Source organism: Monodelphis domestica, chromosome 1 (assembly GCF_027887165.1).
Source record: "Monodelphis domestica isolate mMonDom1 chromosome 1, mMonDom1.pri, whole genome shotgun sequence".
NCBI lineage: Eukaryota > Metazoa > Chordata > Mammalia > Didelphimorphia > Didelphidae > Monodelphis > Monodelphis domestica.
Window position 1 is genome coordinate 479901261 of NC_077227.1, and position 21641 is coordinate 479922901.

At 40.9% G+C, this 21641-nt stretch overlaps 1 long non-coding RNA gene across 1 annotated transcript; it reads right to left on the reverse strand.

Annotated features, from left to right (window-relative positions):
• Positions 1 to 224: 224 nt before the first annotated feature.
• LOC107650820 (uncharacterized) lies at positions 225 to 923 on the reverse strand. Its single transcript, XR_001626980.2, has 2 exons — positions 785 to 923; positions 225 to 705 (listed from the first exon to the last, which is right to left on the reverse strand). It is a non-coding gene; the product is annotated as an uncharacterized LOC107650820 (long non-coding RNA).
• Between the last annotated feature and the right edge of the window lie 20718 nt (positions 924 to 21641).

Genomic DNA, 21641 nt, shown 5'->3' on the forward strand with positions numbered 1-21641 from the left:
CCAGTATTTTTACCAAGAAAACCCCAAACAGGGTCATGAAGAATCGTACATGGCCAAAAAATGACTAAGCAAACCTTTTACTCCAAATCTAGCATGATTTTCACTGTACCATAATGCTTGAATATACAGGCTCTGATATGTTTTTCCATAAGATCTTTCATTCATTTTGTATCTATAAACAAGGAACTACTATGTTCAAAGCACAATAAGCCAAAGTATGTTCATTGAAGGTATCTATTAAATAAGAGGCATTATTATTATTATTTTATTACAATTAATATCACTCACGGTACTTTGTAGTCACACCAAAGTACAGATAAATACTCTCTCAAAGCCTTCTCTTCAAGTTCTTAGGGCATAGGCATTCCCTGACACTGGCCGCTTACCATGCCAGCACAATACCAGGTAGTCTGGCTTCTTTCCTTCCTACACCAAATTCCAGGGCCACTGCTAAGTTGGGGACAGTAGGAAATACTTTTTGTCAGGCTTTGGGTTCAAATTTCGACTTCAAGCAATTGGGTTTCTAAGTTGAGGTGAGGCTTGTTTGATCCCAGCACCTGTCTCTGACCTCTTCACAAGCTGTTGTCTCATCTCTATGTTGGTTGAGGGGATAAGCCTCAGTCTCTCAGAAGACCCTGGCTCCCCCATCAGTCAGTGGCAACCATTTCCACTACATCTTGAGACATGCACAGTCAAAAGTGAATGCTGTGGAGGAGAAGGAACAAGAATGTGAACAGATGTGAAACCAGACACAACTTTTCCTGGCTCCCAGAGGATTCTGTACCTGGACAGCAGGAGTTCCTGGGAGGTGGCATGCCTTCTCCAGGTGGCTTGGACCAAGAGGGAGGATGGGAAGGTTTTGAAGAAACTATATTGAGCTATGTGGAGGGCATGAAGACGTGTGGCCACCCCCCTTCATTCCCCCTCCCCAGCAGCTGCTTCATAGTGGGGGGGGGTGTAAGGGGGATGGCATGGAGGACAGACAGTCACAATGGGCTTTTTGAACAGTCTGGGAGGGAATAGGAGAAGGGGAAAGGGGGAGGGACTAAGTGGATTACTCATTGCCCCTGCTGTGGGGACCAGTCAATTTTCCCTAACTACATTAAAGATGCACTAATTGTGCTGATTAAAAACAGACCCCCTTTTTGCTGTGCTCAGTAGAGTGGAGGGGGTTGGGGTGCACAGGGTTGAAAGACATTGCTTCTCCTCTGACCTCACATACAAGTCCTGGGAGCCTGCAGCCAGACTCAGCTTTTCCTATCTAGAAAAATCTCTTCTCTCAGAAATCTTCCTCCCCTTACCTTTACTTTTCTCAGCCCTGAGCCACTCCCCTGAAGCCAGATTTAAATCTGGAGCCCCCTGAAGATTGTGGGACCAGGCTCAAACTGAAGACTGTTCTGGTCTGGAGTTAAATCTACTGGGTGTGCACACCAAGGCAAAATGGATCAACTCTGCCTCGCCACCTTTCCCAGACCATGGACACTAACAGATATCCCCTGCTAAACCTTTGGTTACTGACATTTTCCCTTTGTACCTAGGTTCAGTGATAAATGTCTTTATAGTTTTGTGGATTTTTTAGATATGTTGGAAGTAGAAGAAAGACCAAAGAAGAGCCTCATGCTTGGAATGGGTGATCAAGAGTGATAAATGATGTAAATAAAAAGTAATTCCTTAACTATTATAATGGGTAAAAGAAAATTGAAATTCAAAATAAGAAAAAATAAAAACTAGGTATGCCCTCAATGATTATGCCAGCAGATAGATGAACTCCATCCCAGAGCAATGAAAGAGACAGAGGGTATCATTGCTGAGCCTCTGAGATCTCCAAAAAATTGTGGAGAGGAGTAGGTAGATGACACAGTAGATTGAGAACCAGGACTAGAGATGAGAGTTCTTGGGTTCAAATTTGACCTCAGACACTTCCTAGCTGTATGACCCTAGGCAAGTCACTCAATCCTCATTGCCTGGTCCTTTCTACTCTTCTGTGGAGCCAATATACAGTATTGATTCTAAGATTGGAGGTAAGGATTTTGAAAAAATGTAGAAAAATAGAGTAGTACTACATAATTGGATAGGCAAATGTTCTAACTTTTAAAATATTAATGCTATTATTATTATTATTATTATTATTATTTTCTATGGGGTGAAATAAAGGCAATCCTGTATATAATGCTCTTTCTTACCTTGAGTTCTTTTTTCACATTTTAAAAATGAATTAATTTGTTTGTTGGATACATTAAAATGCTCTGATTCCCTCTGACAATGGTCTAATTACTCAAATTTATAAGGAGCTAAGTCAATTGTACAAAAAAATCAAACCATTCCCCAATTGATAAATGGGCAAAGGACATGAATAGGCAATTTTAAGATAAAGAAATCAAAACTATCAATAAACACATGAAAAAGTGTTCTAAATATCTTATAATTAGAGAAATGCAAATCAAAACAACTCTGAAGTACCACCTCACATCTAGCAGATTGGCTGATATTACAGCAAAGTAATAAATGTTGGAGGGGATGTGGCAAAATTGGGACACTAATGCATTGCTGGTGGAGTTGTGAATTGATACAACCATTCTGGAAGGCAATTTGGAACTATGCCCAAAAGGCTTTAAAAAACTGCCTGCCCTTTGATCCAGCCATACCACTGCTGGGTTTGTACCCCAAAGAGATGATAAGGAGAAAAAGCTTGTACAAAAATATTTATAGCTACACTATTTGTAGCGGCAAAAAATTTGGAAAATGAGACGATGCCCTTTGGTTGGGGAATGGCTGAACAAATTATGGTATCTGTTGGTGATAGAATACTATTGTGTTAAAAGGAACAATGAACTGGAGGAATTCTGTGTGAACTGGAATGACCTCTAGGAATTGATGCAGAGTGAAAGAAGCAGAACCAGGAGAACATTCTACACAGAGACAGATAACACTGTGGTACAATCAAATGTAATAGACTTCTCTACTAGCAGCAATGCAATGATCCAGGACAATTCTGAGGGAATTATGAAAAAGAACGCTATTCACATCCAGAAAAAGAACAATGGGAGCAGAAACTCAGAAGAAAAACAACTTCTTGATCACATGGTTCAATGGGGATATGATTGGGGATGTAGACTCTCAACAATCACTCTAGTGAAAATATTAATAATATGGAAATAGGTCTTGATCAATGACACATGTAAAACCCAGTGGAATTGTGCATTGGATATGGGAGGGGGTAGAAGGAAGGAGGGAAAGAATATGAATCATGTAACCATGGAAAAATATTCTAAATTAATTAAATAAATAAACATATTTTTAAAATGCTCTGATATCTCATCTCCTCTTTCTCCTCCCCACACCATAGAAGGCATCACCTGACCCAAAAAATGTTTGTATAAATTATGTCTTTGGTGTTTCTGTTTATCAGTTCTTTCTCTGGAGGTGGACATTCACAAGTTATTCTGTAGCTATATATCATATTCTCTTGGTTCTACTCATTTTACTTTTCATTATTTTATGTAGGTCTTTCCAAAATTTTTTTAATTAACCTGCTCATCCTTTCATATAGTATAGTAGTATTCTACCACAAAATGTTCTGATTTTCAAGGAACAGAAAGCTATAAATGAGTGAACTGGTTGCCTGCTAAATGGGACCTTTTACCTTTGGTTAAAGACATTTCTCCTCTGTACCTAGTATCAGCAATAAAATGTCTTGATAGTTTTATGGACTTTTTTGGCTATGTTGGAAGCACAACTTCATGGCAAAATTTTGATTCCTGAAAAAATTCTCAAATATGTTATTAAAGGAATAGTTTGTGAACATTTAAAAGGAGTTTTGTGATCACTAAAAACCAGTATGGGTTCATCAAAAACAGATCATATCAGACTAACCCTGTTTTCCTTACTTAAGAGGATTACTAAACTATTATATCAGGGGAATGCTAGAGATATAGTATATCTAGACTTCATTAAATCATTTGATAAAATCTCTTATTCTAACCTTGTTAGACAAGACAGAGAGAAGAAATGGACTTGATGACACTCCAGTCAGGTGAATTCAGAGCTCATCAAATGACCAAAACTAAGGAATAATAAGAGTTCTGTATGTGGAATGCCCCAAGGATCTGCCCTTGGTCCTGAACTACTCAATATTTTTATCTTGGACTGATGTGGATGGAGGCATGGAGAGAGCATACTTATCACATTTACCACTGACATAAGTTTAGGAGGGATGGTGAACACAGGATAATGGGGCTTGGATCCAAAAAAAACTCTCCACAGGCTAGGATAATAAGCTGATTATGATTACATGGCATGTAATAGGGATAAAGGCAAAGTCCTATGCTTGGGTTCCAATAAGCACCTGTGTAAGACTAGACAACAGTTCAGATAAAAGAGTCCTGGGTTTGTAGTGGAAGATAAGATCCTATGGGTTATCATTGAGATATGGCAACCCAAAAAAATCATTTGAAGAGGGCAGCTAGGTGATTCAGTGTCTTGAGAACCAGGCTTAGAGCTGAGAGATTTTAGGTTCAAATCTGGCCTCAGACATTTCCCAGCTGTGTGACTCTGGGCAAGTCACTTAACCCCCATTGCCTAGCTCTTACTGCTCTTGCAACCAGTACAAAATATTGATTCTAAGGCAGAAGGTAAGGGCTTAAAATGTTCATTTGACCTTCAGTTACATTAATTGAAGTATCTTGCTCAGAGTAAGGGAAGTAATAGTCTCACCCCACTCTAATCAGAACATATTCAGAGCATTGTAGTCAGGTCTGGGTGCCACATTTTATGATGGACAATGAGAAACTGGAGTTTTGATTGAGTAGACAGACTTGGGGGGATATTGAGTAGATAGGAGACCATACATCATGAGGATTGGCAAATAGAATTATGAATGTCTAACCAAGAGAAGAAAAGATTCAAAAAGTATATGATTGCTTTCTTCAAAGATCTGAAAGATTGTCAAGTAGAAGGGGAATTGGGCTTGTTCTGCTTGGCATTTGAGTGTAGAATTTGATGCAATGGCTGGAAGTTTCACTAAGGGAGATTTAGACTCCCATTTGAGAAAAAAATCCTCACAATTGTTTTTCCAAAAGTAGAATGTGATGATTTGGAAGATAGAATGGATTTCACTTCACTGGAGGTCTTCAAGGAAAATCTGTGTGATCACTGGTTCAGAAATGTCAAAGTAAGGATTCTTACTCAGGTTTAGGTTAGATGAGATGGCCTCTGAAGTCCTTTGTAACACTGGGATTTGGACACCTTGTGAGACTGTTGTGAGTTGTTGTGAGGACTAAATAAAATAAAATATGTAACCCTTTTTACTAACTGTACAATAATATATTAATGCTAGATATTATTATTGATCAAGATCACTATTTAGTGGCAGAGGCTCAGACTGACACTGTGTTCTTTACTACCATAATGCTGGCTCTAGGTCATGTAAAACTCTCTAGTAGGAGCAGGAAATGATAATTGCTTGGTTCATATTAAACAAAAACGTTTTGTTGGAACCCATGATTCCAAACCTGTGGAAGTTAGGGCTGATAGGAGGATGTGATGTTCTGAGAAATTATTTGATTCTCATTTGAATTAGGTGGGAGCAAATTACTTTGGGGACTAAAGGAAAATCATGGTAGTGGCTAAGGAATGGAGTAGACAGGAAGTAATGGTAACTTGAGAAGATGGTTTAAGAAACATGATGGTCACTCTTTTAGATAGTCTTGTGATCACCTGAAACTTATTATATGTATAAAGATACTTTCTCTTGTAAACAAATGCCCTAGTTAGAAAACACTGATATTTCTAGACTCAGGTTTTTAGAAGTAGAAGACTTTAGAGACCATATCATCCAACCCATTCATTTGAGAAAATAGCTTCAGAGAAGGGGAAATCAGACCACAAAGTGGTGCAGTACATCGAGTATGGCCTTAGAGAAAGGAAAATGAGTTCAAATCTTAGACCAGACTCTTTTTGACTCTGGCCAAGTCACATAACCTCTCTTCTATAAAAATTAGATAATAAAAGCACTCACATAATAAAAAAAATACTCACAGGGTTATTGTGAGAACCAAATGAAATTATATATATATATATATAAAACCCTTCTTATTAACTGCACAGTAATATATAAATACTAGCTATTATTATTGCTCAGAGTTACTGACTTGTTAGTGGCAGATCCAAGGACTAGGTATCAAATTTTCTGACCATCTCAGAACCTGATGCTGTGTTCACACTACCACAAGTACTGCTTATAGTCTGGAATATGTAATGGCACTAGGTTCAGAGAGCACCCCAGGGCTTGGAGCTATCTAGGAAGAGTCCTAGCCTTGGGGCCCAGGGTTCTGCTACCAAAAAAGGGGAGAGAGAAGAGTGGATTCTTCAACAATGACCAGCTCAGAAGCCTCAGTGCTATGGGTTCCAAAGCCTTGGGATAAGAATATGGGCAAATAGCCTCTGCACCTTACATTACAGGTCCTGCTAGGAGGTCCCTCAAAAGACTGGGATCCTAAAGTGGAAGGAGATAGTGCATAGGCCAGTTTCTGGGGTCATACTTCTTAGGACTTTCTCTTTCAGCCAGTGCCTGCCTTTTTTACACTTTCTTCCCCATCAGCAAAGGACCCTCCCCCAAGAAGATAAACCCCTGGAGGCTGAAGCCCACATTAGCATGCAGAGGGCTAGGTCTGTGCAGCTTGCATGGACCCTGAGCTCTAAGCTGATCTAATTAAAGGAATAACCTCCCTGAACAGCAGTCCCTCGGATTAGCACTGCACCATATGGCCAAAGGGAGGATGGGGGCTGCAAACTTCTGTCCTGCCAAAACCAGTCTCTCCACCCTGCCCCATCAACTCCCAGAGCACAGTAGCAGGTGAAAGGTCATGAATAACACAGCCTGCCTCTATGAGACTGACCTCCAGGCCTTCCATCCACTCATTCCACTCCCCACCCCCAAGCCTGGGTAGCCTTTTCCAAATCTGACCAGACTTTTCTCCTCTTTAGGCCTCTACTCACTCTGCTCTTCTTTCCTTTCACTCTTGCCTCTTTGGAAAGAATGGGTGGAGGAAGGAGAGGAAGAAGTAAGTAGGGGAAGGAAGATTGAGATCTTCCTGTGGAAAACTACAGCCCCCAACAGGACCAATAAACTTAGAACTGGAAAATATTTCAGAGACCATCAAGTCTAATCTTCACATCTTCATTCTTTAAAGGTGAGGAAATTGAGGCACAGAGAAGATGAGTAATTGTCTTAGCAGCTTAAGCCAATAAATATCCTAGGAAATATATTGATACTAAAATGTTTCTGGTTCCAAATCCAGCAATATTATCTACTGCACTAACTAAATCCAGCCTAAGGCTTTAAGGCATCTGCATTGCAAAGGAGTTAAGGGGGCAAAACAGGGATGGACAGATAATCATTAAAGACCTGACCCCAAGATCCCTACAGGGAAGCTACAGGTGTCACAGAGCATTTCCTCCTTTCCCTGCCAGATTATTTTTTAAATTTTATTTAATTAGATGATTTAGAACAATTTTCCATGGTTGCAAGATTCATGTTTCTTCCCTTTCCCCAACCTCCTCCCATATCTGATGCACAATTCCACTGCTTTTATCACGTGCCATCGATCAAGACCCATTTCCTTATTATTAATATTTGCACTGGGGTGTCTACTTTCCCAGTCATAGCCCCACTGACCAATGTGATCAAGCAGTTCTTTTTCTTTTGTATTTCAACTCCCACAGATCTTCCTCTGAATGTGGATAGTGTTCTTTCTTATATGTCCCTCCAAACAGTTCTGGATCATTGTATTGCTGCTAGTAGAGGAGTCCATTACATTTGATTGTACCACAGTGTATCAGTCTCTGTGTACAATGTTCTCCTGGTTTTGCTCCTTTCACTCTACATCAATTCCTGGAGGTCGTTCCAGTTCACATGGATTTCCTCTAGTTCATCATTCCTTTGAGCACAATAGTATTCCATCACCAACATATACCACAATTTGTTCAGCCATTCCCCAATTGAAGGGCATCCCCTCATTTTCCAATTTTTTTACCACCACAAACAGCACAGCTATGAATATTCTTGTACAAGTATTTTTCCCTGCCAGATATAATATCCCCAATGGCCTATTAGAGGTAAGGCATTTGCAGAGAAGAAGTCATACTACAAGATTCCCTCTTCATATCTGTAGACTCCCAGGAAAGGAGCCCAATTGGCCCATTGGTACTGTTCATCCAAATTTCCCATTTGATGGCTGCAGAGACCTAGGGGTCATATTTGTCTGCCTAACTCTATGAGTCAACTCAATAAATTTTTTTACTGAATCCAGAGTGTGTTCAGTCCTATATCCTATGATGGATTAGATCTATGGAGAAGACATAAGAAGAGCTCCTTGAAAGCAAGGATTTTCTTTTGTCTCTTTTTATCCCCAGTACTTAGCATGTCTCTGTGCATCGACTTTTCCACTTAAATCTTCATGCACACGTGTCTTTGTGCACAAAAACACACAAAGACAATCGTCATCCTCGGTTACCGAGAGACTACTACTAACTTAGCATGTTGCCTGGTAAACAGTAGGCATTTAATAAATGTTTATTGGCTAGCTGACTCAGTGACCTAGTCCCTAATCTTAGGTATCTCACAGCCAATAGAATAAATAAGATGGGTCATTGGATATGCAATAAAATGGTGGATGGTATAGAGGAAGGAATTTGTGGCAGCCAAGGTAGGCTTCACAGAGGAGTTGAAATTTAAAGTAGATCTTGAAGGATGGTTTGGATTTCAATTTCTGGAGAGAATGAAGGACGTGAGAAGATATCATATCCAAGGAGCCATGAGCCTGGAATTAACAGAGAAGGATGAGGGGGAACCCAGACTATTTAGAACAAAAACTGGAGGTTGGGGATCTGGGGCAAAGGAAGGCTGGAGAGGCAGGTTGGAACTAGATTGTGGTTGGCCTTGAATGCCAGAATGAAGGGTTTGTATTTTACCCTATAAACATTAGGGAGCCAACCAGGGTTTTTTAACAGGGTAGTAACATAGTCCCATACCATAAAAAAATGCTATTTTTTGACAACTCTTTGTAGACTACTCTGGGAAGAGTTTTGCTGTGTTAAAGTATCACTTGCTTTGGAAACAGAGGACTTGAGTTTAAATTCTGATTCTGTAATTTATAACCTATTTGACTATGGCAAATTACTGAACCTCTCTGAGGCTCAGATGACTTCCCTGAGAAATGAGGGAGATTAAATTAGATCTCATTTAAGGTTCTTTCTAACTTAAAATCTGTATTCCAACTGTCCAGAGGAAAGTTGACAAAGAATTGGACCAAAGATGAGGTTATGGAATGGAAGCCAATTAAAAAAAAATTTTTATAAATGATAAGACTTTAAAAGGTAGAAAAGGCTCATAAGCCTCTGTTCCTGAAGCATGGAGGGAGGTATCTGGCTAATGAGCTGATCGGCAAATGAATAAACAGCAATCGCTTGATGAAAAAATGTTTATGGTGCAATTAGCAGCTGTGCAATAAATAAAAGTTTAACTGTGTTTATTACAAACTTGTTAAGCCACAGTAAACATTCTTCTATAATTGAACTGGCATTTAATATACTGTGCTTGCTTCTTGAAATGTATTTTAAATAATGCATAATTAAATAGATTTATTATGATTTATTTTAGGTCTCCAGGCATCTGTCCAAGGCTGCCCCTCATAGCCACCAAAGCCCCTTTATAAGTCTGTTTCTAAGCCTATATCTGTAGTGTTCAGCTTCTTTTTCAATCATTCTTAGTCACTAACTCTGATCCCTGCCTGATTACCTGAGATAGGAATAGGGGGTATGATTTCTGGGAAAAGAAGGTAATTATCAAGTCTGTCCTTGTTTTGACCTATCCAGTCTAGACCTATCCTGGGGAATTTTGGGAAAGGTTATCCTCTTTCTTCAGTTCTGGAGAGGGGAGTGTAAAGGGAATATGAGAAGCCTTCTCTGCCTTCTACTCACTTTCTCTTGGTGGATTACATCACAGGGGAAATGGCCCCTTCATTCCAAGGCCTTGGTCAAGGCACCAGACTGATGTAAGAACAAAACTCTTCATCATTCCCTCTATCCACCCCTGTCTAGGGGCCTGCCCACTCCCCAAACCTATTCATTTTTGTTGTTGTTTAGCTGTGTCCAACTCTTCATGATCCCATGGACCATTGCTATCCATAGCTTTCCTGCCAAGGATAATAGAGTGGTTTATCATTTCCTTCTCTAATGGAACATTTTATCAGATAATCAGAGGTTAAGTGACTTGCTCAGGGTCATACAGCTAGGTAGTAAGTGAGGTCAAATTTGAACTCGGATCTTCCTGACTCCAGCCCAGCACTTGCCCAGCTGCCTCCTAAACCTCCTTATACAAACATGATAACCAGTCAGATATCTCTTAACTCTCTGGTCCAGTTCAGAGGTTCAGAGTACCCATCCTCCCCTCCCTACCTTTGCCTAAGAGCACTGGCTACCCTTGAAAAGATCCCCAAATTGGGATCGTAGGCCTCCAGCATCTGTGGCAGATCCTGGAAGGACCTTTGCCTGAGATATGTGCCCCAGAAGGACTCAAAGGGGAGCTGAGACTCCCTCAGAAAATTACCAGAAATTATTGCCTAGAAAACATGGGAGGAGGCTGGAGGCAGAACAGGAAAAGGAGGGAGTAGGGATAGGGACAGGGACAAAGAGGCTGATAGGGGTTGGCATGATTCAAAACTGCTTTCTCCTGAAGAGGAAGAAAACTCCCATCAGAGAGGCAATGGACTTAAAATGCAGAGTGAGACTTCTTTTTTGGACATGGCCAATGTGAGAATTTATTCTATTTGACTATGTATATTTGTTATGAGGATTTTATTCTTTGTAATTGTTCAGTGGGGAGGGAAATGAGAACAAAGAGGAAAATGAATGCTTGTTCATTAGGGAAAAGAATTAAATTTAGAGGAAAAAAGACAGCTTCCTTAGCTTACCAACCTGTGGGGTAATTGGCAGAAATCAAAGCCATTCTTCTTGTTCCTGGGCCTTCTTTTCTCCTCTTTTTATACTTTTTCTCTTGGTGATCAACTGACACCATGCATTCAATGATCATGTCTATGCAGATGACTCCCAGATTTGTATATTCTACTCTAGTTTCTCTCATGATCTCCAGTCTCACATCACAAACAACTGTCTACTAGAGGTTTAAACAAGATGTCTTGTATGTAACTCAAACTCCAGATGCGTAGAACACAATCCACTATCTCCCCCAAACCAATCTCTCTTCCAAAAATCCTTCCATTTTTCCAGTCTTCCAGGTCCCTAACCTTGGCATTATCCTCTACCCTTCACTCTCTCATCACATATATCAAAATTTTGCCATCCTTATCTCTATAATATTTCAAAGATCCAACCCAATATCTATTCACACAACTAGCACTATTTCATCCCCTCATCGCCTTTCATCTGGACTGTTATAATAATAATACAATGGATTCCTCTGCCTTGTCTCTTTTCACTCCAATCCATCTTACATACAGTTGATAAAATTATCTTCCTATGTGTAGATCTGACTGGGTCATATTTCCCACCAATACATTTCAACTCCTTGTAACTATAGAATAAAATATAAACTCCTCTTTTGGCTCTTTAAAATCCTTATGTTCTGTCTTAGCATCATTACTAAGTACCAGATCCCAGGCAGAAGAGTGGTAAGGGCTGGGCAATGAAAGTTAAGTGATTTGCCCAGGGTCACATAGTTAGGAAGTATCTGAGGCCAGATTTTAATCCAGGACCTCCCATCTCCAGGCCTGGCTCTCTATTCTCTGAATCGCCTAACTGCCTCTTTGTTAACCTTTAAAGCTCTTCACTATCTGTCTTCTTTCTTTCCATTTTTCTTACATATTATTCTACTTCATATGTTCTATGAACCAGCCATGTTGGCCAATGTGTTCCTCATCGATGACCCTCCCAACTTCACTCTTTGCACCTCATGTGTCAAGCCTGAGGCATCCTCCCTCTTCACCTCTGCCCTTTTGAATTCTTGGTTTTCTGCAGAAGACCTTCCCCTGTGTCCCCAGCTGCTAATGCCTCTTCCTCCATGGCTACCCATTCATCCTGTGTGTGTCTGATGTGTGCATTCATGTTCTTTCCCCTGTTATAATGTATGTTCTTTGAAGGCAAGGATTGCCTGTGCCATTTCTTTAAGTGACTAGCACCTGGCACAAAATAAGTACTTGTTAATGGATGGATGGATGAATGGATGGATGGATGGATGGATGGATGGATGGATGGATGGATGGAAGGATCTTCATGGTTCCCACAGGCTCAGCACAGTGCCGTAATCACTTTTTTCCTTCTAACTTGATCTCCTCCATCTCATTTTTTTTTCTACAGAAAAATTCCACCAACTGGTAAATTAGTGTTGTGTTCCTTTCATTATCTCCTACCCTCATATATACATGTAGGAGGATACTGGGTCCTTGGTCAGTTCATCATCCTCCTCCCCAAAGGTAGACAGATAATAAGGTATCAAGCTAACTTTAAAATTAGTCTATGAGGAGCATCTAGGTGGCTCAGTGGATTGAAAGTCAGGTCTAGTGACAGGAGATCCTGGGCTCAAATCTGGCCTCAGACACTTCAAGCTATGTGACCTGGGCAAGTCACTTAACCGGCATTGCCCATCCCTTATCACTTACACAGTATTGATTCTAAGAGAGAAGGTAAAGGTCTTTAAAAATGAAAACAAAATAAAAAAACAAAAACAAAAAAATTGTCCATGAACCATGTAGCCTTATGAAGTATGAAAATGTTTCTCTTCTACTTACCTATTCTTGAAGGAAAAATTTTAGCTCCATAATATTATCTCTGATTGGGGACCCCAGATTATCTTACATTTCATGTTCCTCCCAATAAAGATTCACCTTCTTATCCATGATATATGATCCCTTGCCCAGTAAGCAGGTAGAGTCACTGAATAAACCTTGGAACTGTACCTCTAGTGTTATACTTCCAGCTATAGGGTTGATTGAGTTATCATACTTCCTGCATGAATTCTCACTATAATATCTCGGTCCCCTCCTCTTCCCAGAACACTTCCCCACAAAACATAGTTTGCTTTTACAGTTTTCCTTTGTTCCTTCTATATACTACAGTTCCTTTAGTTCCTATAGCTAATAACTGTCTGGGACAGTCAGAGGTGACCCAGACTAACTTGAACATCCAATAAGCAGCCAAAGTGGCATATGAAGAAGAGAGTGACTGCTACCATATCATCATGGAGCCCTTGATTATAGAGGATGGTAAATACATGAATAAAAAAGCATTTGTCAAGCATTTACTAAGTGGCAGACAAAAGAGTCCCTGCATTCAAAGAACTTACATTCTAATAAGGGGAGATAACAAAAACAAGGGAATGTGGCCAAGGGAGGGTGTTTTAATCTGGAAAGTCATAGGTATATTAAATATAACCTTAAGATACTCAGTTTCTATGTCCTTCCAGAAGCAACAGTGATAACAATCTTAGTACCATATTTCCTGATCCTGTATAGGCTTCCCTGAGTTTGAAATTCCCAATTTGGGCCTTGGCTTCATGCTTTGATCTTTGCCCTTTGGATAGGGTATTCCCCCCAAAAAAACCTGTTTCCTGTCCTTACCTAGTTTCTGGTTTCCACTTTCTTGTTTGGACCCCATCCCTGTTTTCTCTCAGTCCTCATCATTGAAATGTGTTGGGATGGCCCTGTGGGAATCAAAGGATATGGAGAGAAAAACACTGAATTGAGTTAGTAGATGTAGGTTCAAGTCTTAGATGTCAAACTTAATAACTTGTGACCTCAGGCAAAACAATTCCCTTTTCTGAATCCTATTTCCTCATCTTGAAAATATGCATCATAGTACATGGGCTCCCTATCTCATACAATAATAATGAGAACATTGTTTTGTGAATCTTAAATTGCTATAAGGAGCAGCTAAGTAGCTCAGTACATAGAGAGGCAGACTTGGATCTAGGAGCTCCTGGGTTCAAATCTGGCCTGAGACACTTCCTAACTTTGTGGGCCTGGGCAAGTCACTTAGCCCTGATTGCCTATCCCTTGCTGCTTAGAATTGATACTGAGGAAAATACATGTATAACCCAGGTTGAATTGCTTGTTAGTTCTGGGAGGAGGGAAAGAAGAAAGGAGGGAGACAGCATGAATCATTTAACTTTGGAAAACTTAAGTGGCAATTGGTTATTAAAATAAAGTAAAGAGAATTGATACTAAGATAGAAGATGTTTTTGTTTTTTGCTTTTTAATCACTATAGAAATGTGATCATTTCTACCCCTGTTCCTTGGGAAGGGGACTTGATTCAATCATATTATCCAGAAATTCTTAAATTCCTACAATGTATCAAGTACAATAGTGGGCACCAGACATACATAGCTCTAATAAAACAGTACCTGCCTTCAAGGAGCTTATATTCTACTGGGAAGACAATATGTACCTATATATAAAATAAATTCAAGGTAATTGGGAGAAGCAGGCAGCTAGGTGGCATAGTAGTAGATAGAGCACTGGGACTGAAGTCAGGAAAACTCATCTTGAGTTCAAATCCAGCCTCTGATATTTACTAGCTATGTGACCTTAGGCAAGTCACTTATTCCTATTTGTCTCAGCTTCCTCATATGTAAAATGACTTTGAGAAGGAAAGACAAACCACACTTGTATCTTGAGATCCCAAAAGGACTCGCAAAGAGTCAGACACACCTGAAATGAATGAACAACAAAAACAATTAGGGGAAGAAGGCACTACCAGCTGGGGAGGGCAATCAGGAATGGCTTCATACAATAGTTGATGTGAACTGAAAACAACATCAGCTCAACTCTCCAACTAGCACCAAATTCCTCCAAGGCCAAGTTGATCTTCAGGGCAATCCAATTCAACAAGCATTTTGTAAACAGCTGCTATGTATGAAGTTCTGTGCACTAAGGATACAAAAACAACAACAAAAAAAATGAAACAGCTGCTACCCTTAAGGAGCCTACATTCTACAAGGGAAACATCATGCAGACAGAAAAGTAAGTAGAAAATACTGACAAAATAATTGGAGGGAGAATACTTGGTAGAATCAGCAAAAGTCTCATGTAGAAAGTGGTACCTAGTTTAAGCCTTGGATTGATTCTGGTTTTGATTTTAGAGCAGCCCCCAGTGTCCAGACCCATAGTGCAGGGGCCATGAGGAGGAGTGCTCTGCAGAGCCTGGCAAAATCACCTCTCCACTTCCATCATCCCCAAAGGACGGTCTCTCACCTCAAGTTCCATTTTCTGTCCCACAATCACTCAGTTCATTCTTTGGGAAAGTTTTTCCCATGACTCTCAAGTGCTCATGTTTCAGATCATTTACTGGTTTGTGATACTCCCTCTAGTTAAGAGGAAAGGAAGATCAGGGGGAGAAGGAAGATAGTGTAAAGATAGGATTAACTCTCCCCTTGTCTATTTTTAGCTAAACAAATCAAGAACTTAATGTACCCCTATTTGACACTAAGTAAGAGAGTTGCAAGTTACTTACTAGAGTAAGCTCACACCTCCAAAGGTCACTGCCCCCCCTTGGGCAGTGCTAGGCAAATTAAAAGACTGTGATTGGTTCCCATAAAGTGGGGGAGTGACAGGAAGAAAATTGCTTTAAAAAGGCCAGCCTGGAGGAGACTTTTTCCCTGGATCTTGTGTCAGCTTGCAGGTGCCTTGGTGGGACACTCCCTTCAGTATGAGTTCTGGTGAGATTCTTGGTGGTCTTAGCCTAGTGTGTGCACTAAAGGTTATTGGTGGATTAGTCTTCATCTCCTGGCTCTTCGGATTTTGGCTTCCTAATTAGGACATTGGATTCTAGTGACATTCACTTTCAGATTCACATTTGTGGTCTGGAGACATTAGGATTAAACTTAGGGTATTTGTAGCTAGTCAGTACTTTCTGCCTCTATCTACATTTTCCCACTTTTACTCTTTCCACCTCTTTGTAAATAAAACTACTAAAAGTCATTTTGACCAAAGCTATAATATTTTTAAATCAGCAACCACAATATTACTTTAGAACTTTCACTTTAGCATAAAACCTAAATTTAAATTCTTGCAATAGAACATTGAAGAGATAGGAGAATGTAAGAAACCTAACCTTAGCTATTCCCTGGCTTGCCCAGTCTTTCTTCCCATTCTAGTTCCTAGCCCTTTATATTAGCCTTTCCCATGTCCTAGACTTTATAGGTATATTTGCATGTTGTCTCTCCATTAGGCCTTGAGCTTCCTGAGAGAAGAGACTGCTTTTTGTCTTTCTTTGTATCCCCAGCACTTGGCACAGTGCCTGGCACAATGTATGCGTTATCTGGCTAACTGTTGTTATTTGTCCTTCATTTTTGAAGAGGACCAATGATATCATGGAGTGATGTCTTGACATGAATTAGATTTAAGTGAGACACAGTTACATAAAGTCATCAGCCTCACACTCTCTTCCAAAATCATCAAAATCCAGGGGCAAGACAAAGTCAGAAAGACTGACGATGACTGCTGACTAGCAGTCTAATGAAGCCTATGGACCCATTCTCAGAATAATTTTTTAGATAATTTAAAGAAATATTAAATTTCAGTTAGAGAATAGTAGTGAAAATAAAGATGCCATTTTTCTCATTTAAGTTTATAGGCTCCCAAAAATTTTGCCATGGACCCTAAAGTAAACTTCAGTTTAAAAACCTTTTTATTAAACCTAAGTCCCTCTGTGGTTCTCCAGCCTGTGTTCTCAGAGATAGATCTTGCTTTCTCCCTGGCTAAACATATATGAATCTCAAATGTTCCCTGGATTATTAAAGAAACACTATAAAGAAATTAGCCTCAGTTCGTCTTGATTTACAGGACATGGAGGTCTGTGTAGTGTCCTTCCCATTCCAGGCCCTCCCTATAGGCAGATACCCTGAGCACTCTTCCTAATTCTCACCCCCAAGGCAGCTGACTACCGTCTCAGTATCCCTCCCCTCTCTAATAGGTCACTCTGTGGGCAACACCACCATACATTAGCACACACACACACATGCCCCATACAAAGAGCATTACATAGCTAGCCAAGTCCATGCAGGAGGCAGCTCATAGACTCTTCCCAGCACAGCAGCCCCCAACCACAGTCACTAATGACAGCCCAAAAGGAGAACTGTCCCTTTAATTTCTTTTCAAGCAAAAGCCCACAGACTACAAAAACAACATTTTAATTTAAATTCCGATTCCACATTCACTCACAGGAGCAGCTCTGAGCAGGGATTTCATTAAAGGTTTAATAGATTTTATAGGACTTGTCACATCCTGAAAGGTTATGGAGCAAATGCATTTTCTCTGCTTCCAGAATTTCAACAACGGCTCAGTAAACAAATTTACCATGAAAATGCAAAAAAGTCCAGCCTTGTACAGAGGAGGAGAAATGATCTTCATCCTACTGTCTTCCAAGCCTCCAGAGGTGTGGTCATCCAGCAACCTCCCCCCACTGCTGAATAATTCCTTTTTCTTTTCTTTCTTCTATCCTTCCTTCTTTTCTTTTTTCCCTCCCTCACTTACTTCCTTTCTTCCTTCCTTCCTTCCTTCCTGCCTCCCTTTCTTTCTTCCTTTCTTTCTTCCTGCCTACCTCCCTTTCTTCCTCTTCCTTTCTTCCTCTTCCTTTCTTCCTTTCTTCCTTTCTTCCTTCCTTCCTTTCTTCCTTTCTTCCTTTCTTCCTTTCTTCCTTCCTTCCTTTCTTCCTTTCTTCCTTCCTTCAGCATTCAGCTCAGTTAATTTTTCTGTGGAAAGCACAGAAAAGGGGAAACCTTAAGGTGTTTCTAATGGTCATAATACTGGGAGAAGAGATCAAAAGTTCACCTCTGGGATATAAACAGCAAGCATGGCACTCTGGGATGGGCAGCAGATGCTCTGAAGAAACAAGAATAAGTAGTACTCACACACATACACATTTACATGTACACCATGTGGGTGTGTGGCTTCTCCAATGAGGCTCATTAAATAGGAAACTGCCAACTGTCTAGGCAGGGGACGCTCTAGTTAGACAAGGTTACCCATGCAGTGAGTTTTAGAATGGAAGGTCCTTAAGATCAGAGATCTTTTCATTCTTTATATTTGTATCCCAAGTACCTAGCACACAGAAGATGCTTAATAAATGTTTATTGACTGAAATATTGCTAAGTTTCCTTAGAATAGTCGAGCAGGCAGGGAAGAAAGATTGCTGATATGAACTCAGACCTGACTTTTCTCTCTTTTCCTATACCCTAGCTCTGGCAAGGGAGATGTGACATTGCTCTCACAGGCAAGCTCAAGTCACCAAGACCAAAGAACCATGAGCTAGAGTAGATAAAGACCTGAGCTAGAAGTCAAGAGGCTTGTTTTCTACTTCTGACTTTGTCATTTAATAGCCATGCAATCTTGGGAAAATCACTTCCACATCTCGGTTTCCATTTCTGTAAAATGAGAGTATAATCTTCACTGCCCTGCCTCCCTCACAGGCCTGTTTTGGGGACCCAGAGTTAATGTTTGTGAAAGGACTGAATAAGTCATAAAGGCTGGTTTGCATGGGAGGTCTGAGGGTGGTGATGACCATTCTCGATATGTTTGATGCATGGGATCCACCCACAGAATCCAAGAAATGAGAGATACATCAGAGCCCATCTGGTCCAGCCCACAGTGACCAAGAATCTCCTCTCCCTTTTTCACAGGCTCCAATCCTCTCTACTTAGAGGTGTCTCTAAGCCTTTCACACCCTGCTTTGCCCTCCATACTCCAATACCAGCACATCCTGATGATGGAAATTCTTAGGAGGCAGAATATTCACCAATACCAGCTTTGGTCCTGCTTAAAACCACCCTATTCTCAAATATCTTCCTACTGGTTCCTAGACCTAGATATATATGTCAGCCTTGCAGGCAGAAATAACTCTCAGAAAAGAAACCTCCTGGTTCACACTGGTCCATGGCTTTCTGCAGTTTCCCACATCCCCTAACACTGGCTCATGCCTCCTCATTTAATCAATTTTTGTTGTCGTTCAGTCGCTCACTCATCTCTGGCTCTTAGTGAACCCATTTGAGGATTTCTTGGCAAAGATACTGGAGTGGTTTGCATTTCATCCTCCAGACTCAATCAGTCACTCAGCATTTATTAAAGGTTATTACAGACCAGCATTTTGTTAAGCTTTGAGAAGTCAAAGAAAGGTGAAAATATGGCCCCCTTCCTCAATAATGTCCATAAAGGGTAGGTGTAAGGTAAACTCTGAGGGAGACACTAGCACTATGAGGAAGGTGACTGCACAAAAGGTAGGATTGGAGCCCATTTGGAGTCAGAGATAAAGGGGGAGTACATTTTGATCAAGGGAGATAGCTAGTGAAAAGGCAGCACATGTCTTGGGCAAGCAATAACCAGGGAATAAGAGTTAGAAGCTTGGGGCCACATTGTGAAAGGTTTTAAAAGCTGAATAAAGCATCTCCTTTTTGCTCGTGAAGGCAGTAGAGAGCCATTGGAGTATACTGCTTCAGAGAGGAAGATGGGGGAAAGAGAGGAAACAGGAGATGGGGGCTGACATGGCCAGACCCATGCTTAGGAAAGTAAATTTGGGAACTATGTGGAGGGTGGATTGAAGTGGGAAAGACAAAGCCATTACACCAGACACTAGTGCAGAAAAGGAGATGTACAGGAAAAATGCAGCAAGTTAGAAACTACTAGGTGGTGCAGTAGGTAGAGAGCTGGACCTGGAGTTAGGAAAACTCATCTTCCTGAATTCAAACACAGATTCTTCCTACCTGTGTGACCCTGGGTAAGTCACTTAACTCCATTTGCCTTAGTTCTTCCTCTGTAAAATGAGCTGGAGAAGGAAATGGTAAAGCACTCCAGTGTCTTTGCTAAGAAAACCCTAAATAGTGTCACAAAAAGTTGGATACAACTGAATAATAACAACAACCCGGAAATAACTTGAATTGGCAACAGAATGGATACGCTGGGTAAGGAAGAATAAGCATTTGAGGATGACTCCCAGATTATAAATCCGAGTGACTGGGAGGGTGGTAGTGCCTGTGAAAGTAATAGGGCATACTGACCTGCAGCCCCTCACACCGATCCTTTTTCCAGGATCCCCCCTTATTGTCTGACGTCACACAGTGACCCACATCCCACTCTTTGGTCTGGTAATTTCCCATTATACTATATGCTCTCCCATGCTCAGGCCCCTCATCCTGACCATATTCCAGCCATTTGCATATGTAGGTTTGGCTAAGGCAATCTACCCCTAGGACAGAGCCCTGGTGCTGCTGCACAATACTTGGTGTGGCATGCTAGCCTTCTCCTGGCACCCCAGGAGCATGGACTGAATTGATCTCTTCCGTGATAGCTCCCCTCTGAAGCCATTCCGAGGGGAATAGGAAGTCAATGTTGTCTCTCTGATCGTCGGACATTCTTCTGACATTCAGAGAAGCCTGAACCAACAGATTGGCAAGGGCAAGGTGTAGAGAGCAGTGAGAACCCAAACTGAAGGTTGGTGATGCCCGAGCCAAGTGCCTCAGTAGTCCAAAACTAAAGCTCATTGGAAATCAGGGCTGGGCTCACTAAGTGTTCTTAGGTCTTGCTTGTGTCCATGTACTTTGGCAGCTTAGCATTCTGGGTGAGAATCTGGTCTTTTCCTCCCAAAAAACTCGTCTGACTTCATCTTTTTCTCTTCTAATCCCCCTTATCTCCCCGCCCCGAGATTATAGAATTTATATACTCTCATTCTCTCCACCAACTCCTCCCAAATCAAAACAGACTACAGAAAAGTCCTTTCTACCCTCCCATCTGAGTCTCCTTCCACCATATCTGTGCACCCTCTGCCACCTCCTGGACAAACCAAGAACTTACCACACAGAGAAAATAGTGTATGGATTGTCAGATCTGTCTCCAGTACAGGGACTAGCCTAGGATTTGCAAGCAAATTAGCTTCATAAAAGGCTAGTGCAAAAAGATACCAGCCCAGTGGCTCCTTGACTTTTGTATCTCCTGCTGCCCCACTGCTAACTTTCCAGGGAAAACCTAGAAACCCCAATGGAACCCCACAAAGTCATAGCGTTCTCTGATAATGAGTGTGATTTCCAAAGTTCCACTATGCCAAGTTGGCCCAGGGGATGAAGGGAAGAAGCTATATAGCTGCCCTATATAGCGTCCAGCACTGTGGAGGCACTGGGCTCTACCTCATTTCCTTTTTCTCTTTTAGCACAAAGCCTCTTTCACCTGCTCCTCTGCTCTCATCTTCCTATCCTTTTCCTTCTTACTTCCTGTTCTTTTTTCATCCCATCTTAATTTTTTTCTCCTTACCTGCTTTTCCCCACCCCTTCCAAATTAATTTAATAAGCATTTATTAAAGAACTATTATGAGGGGCAGCTGGGTAGCTCAGTGGATTGAGAGCCAGGCCTAGAAATGGAAGATCCTAGGTTCAAATCTGGCTTCAGATACTTCCCAGCTGTGTGACCCTGGGCAAGTCACTTGACCCCCATTGCTTAGCCCTTACCACTCTTCTGCCTTGGAGCCAGTACACAGTATTGACTCCAAGATGGAAGGTAAGGGTTTAGGGGAAAAAAGAACTATTATGTGCAAAGTACTGTGCTAAGTAATGGTGTAACAAAGATTAAAATTAGTCTCTGAAGGGAGA